Below are 3,575 nucleotides of genomic sequence, written 5' to 3' on the forward strand. Positions count from 1 at the left end.
ATTTGGGTTGTTTCCATGTTAGTTCTTTTGTGAATAAAGCTACTATGAACATAGCTGTACATATCTCCATTTATGTCCTGGTTCTATTTCCCTTGGTCTGTATTACTAGGAATGAAATAGCTTGGTCACACGAGGTTTCTATTTTCAGCTTTTTGAGGAAATGCCGAACTGTCTGCCAGATATTTGTACCATTTTACAATCCCACTAATAGTGTATTAGAGTTCCTCTCTCTCCACATCCTCTCCAATATTTATTGATTGCTGCACTGCTAAACTTTGTCACTGCTATGGGGGATGAGATGGTATCTCCTTGTGACTTTGATTTGCATCTCTCTTATTGCCAGTGATTTTTGAGCATTTCTTCATTGTCTGTTGGCCATCCGAATATCTTCCTTTGTGAAAAGACTTTCATTGTCTTTTGCCCATTTTGTAATTATGTTACAGTCTTTTTCTTGTGGAGGCCCTTGAAGATTCTGTGAACTTTTGCTATGAGACCCTTGTTGAGATGTCATTGCCAAGTGCTTTGCCAGTTGGTCCTTCTATTTTTACAATAATAGTCTTCTGCAGTATTTGTCCTTAAGAAACTGAGTTAGTTTTAATTTGTTTGTTCTGATTGACCTATTTTATTCAACATAATAATTTTAACCTCCATAATGTAGTGTATATCAGGACTTCATTTTTCCTATTTTATTGCATTGTATGTTTGTGCTATGCTTTATTTATCCATTCATCTGTTGATAGGCATGTGCTCTATCTTAAAAATGGCTATCTAAGTAATTCCCTGATCTCTTGATGCTTCACTTGTGGAAAAACAGTATTTGCATTCACTGTCACTTACAACAGTGTGAAAATAAAATGCCAGTGTAATGAACCACATAGCTAAAGAAAGAAACCATTTTTCATTTATAATCAGCATCTGACTCTTATTATCTGCTAAGCTCAAATGTAAGAGGCTGGGTCAAACTACAATTTCTTTCTTTGAACAATAAATTCTTCTTAATATCATATATTAGCAACAAAATTAAGTATAATTTCACATGAAGATTTTATGAATGCTTGCAATAATATTATTTTCCCTATCTATTTTTTGGGGGAGTATTTTCTATTGATACTTTAACAAAAGTTCACAGGAAACTTGGATTTCCATTTATTCATTGTTGCACATTTTCCACCCTACTCCTTCCCCCCATTTCACTTTTCTCTTTAAAAATATTCTTTCATTGTTGCATAATTTTCTCCCATCCCTCACCCCCAAGTCCACTTTGCTATGCATCTCTTATTCTGGACTCTTGTCATACAAATAATACCTAATTATATATTCTGTCTAAACAGCTCTTTCCCTCAACTGTTTCAATGCAGTGTTCATTATTCATCCCCTCTTTTCTTAGTTTCTCCCCAACTCCCATGTCAGTCCGGTTTTATGACAGTGGCATTATATACTATTTGTCCTTTTGTGACTGAGATATTTCACTCTGCAAAATGTTCTCCAGGGTCACCCATTTTGTATAATATTTTATAAGGTCCTTGTTTTTCAGTGCTGTGTGGTATTCCATTGTGGAAATATATCACAGCTTCCCTATCCATTCATTTGTTGATGGGCACTTGGGTTGTTTCTATCTCTTTGCTATGTATTCCCAGTCATGGACTTACTGGGTCAAGTGGTATTTCTATTTCCAACTTTTTTAGAAAGTGCCATACTGCCTTCCATAGTGGTTGCACCCTTTTACATTCCCATCAACAGTGAGTAAGAGTTCCAATTTCCCCACAACCTCACCAGAATTTGTTGTTTGTTGCTCTGTTGAACGTTGCTATCGTTACTGGATTAGGATGATATCTCATAGTTGTTTTGATTTGCATCTCTCTTAGAGCTAGGGATTTTGAATATTTCCTCATGTGTTTGTTCACCATCTGAATGTCTTCTTTGGTGAAGTCTCTTTTCATATTCTGTGCGTATTTTGTGACTGGGTTGTTTACCTTTATCTTATTGAGGTGTGAGCCATGGTTTCTGAGAGGGCAACAGTCATCCCACATCATATGGTGTTCCCAAGAGGAAAACACCAATACACTGGTCCTTCACAAAACATTGTCATACCCTGGTGCATTATATAGTTACAAAAACCTAACATCTACTAAGAAAACAATTACATCATGTCAAGAAAGCAACAGTCTGCCTAAGCCATCATGAAAATACAAAATAACCCTTCTCCTTAAAAATCAGACCTAATGAAAACCCCAGATAGAGAGAATCAGAAGAAATATGTTGATGTGGAATTTTTTGAACAGCTGCAGGAAAAGATGCAAATGATGGTATAAACAATGGATGCATTAAAAAAGCAAATGCCCCAGAGATAGCAATCCAGAAGAAATATATTTATTGATGAAGAGCAACTTGAACATCCATGGAAGGAAATGCAAAGGATGGAAGAAATAATTGATTGTATAGATAATATAGATACAAGAACTTTAAAAAATCATCACAAAATAAAGAGGGTACAGCTAACACAGTACTTAAAATACCAGAAAAGCATGAAAATGCAATCTAGAATATTAAGACCAAAATGGCAGACATGTCCAAGATACTAGTCAGACAAAAAAGAACTGAAGAGATGGGACAGAAAGTCAGAAGCTGGAAGACAAGAACCTTATTGGAAACATACTAGAAGAAAATCAGAGACGAGACATAAATAAAATGAAGAAAACATTAGAATCATGTGGGATGATAACAAAAGGAAAAACGTATGTATGATTGGAATTCCAGAACACAAGAGTGACAGGAAAATCACTGAGCAAGTTGTGGAAGAAATACTAGAAGAAAACTTCCCAGGTATTATGGAGATTGGAGAAATTCACTTTCAAGAAGCACAGTGAACACCAGATAGACTAGACCAAAAAAAGAAAAACATCAAGATATACCATAGTTAAAATATCCAAATTAAAGATAAAGATGCAATACTAAAAGCAGCCCAAGAAAAACAAAGAGTCACCTACAAAGCAGTAACAATTAGATTATGTTCTAATTTATCAGCAGAAACCATACGGGCTAAAAGACAATGGGATGGAATATATAGAAAGTTGAAAGAAAACAATTGCCAGCTTAGGATCCTATACCTAGCAAAGCTCTCCATAAAATATGAAGGAGATATTAGAACCTTTGCAGAAAAAGAAGGAACTTAAGGAATTTGTGAAAACAAGACCAAAACTATAAGAAATTTTAAGTGAAGTTCTTCACATGGAGATGCCAGAGGAAACTGGATGGACCATTATAACCAGAAACAATAGAAAAAGAAACATAGCAAAATGGCAACAGTAAAACTTGGCCTGACAGTAATCACTTAATGTGAATGGACTGAATGTGCTAATTAAGAGGAAAAAAAAGAACCGAACGGGTAAAAAAACCCAAAGTCCATCAATATGTTACTTACACGAGACATATTTAAAAAACGAGAGAAACTTTGCCACTATTACTGGAGTGAGATAGTACCTCATTGTGGTTTTGATTTGCATCTTTCTTATTGCCAGTGATTTGGAGCATTTCGTCATGTGTCTATTTGCCATTCAAATATCTTCTTTGAAAAT

Source organism: Elephantulus edwardii, unplaced genomic scaffold (assembly GCF_000299155.1).
Source record: "Elephantulus edwardii isolate Elephantulus edwardi_28Jun2011 unplaced genomic scaffold, EleEdw1.0 scaffold00044, whole genome shotgun sequence".
Lineage (NCBI taxonomy): Eukaryota > Metazoa > Chordata > Mammalia > Macroscelidea > Macroscelididae > Elephantulus > Elephantulus edwardii.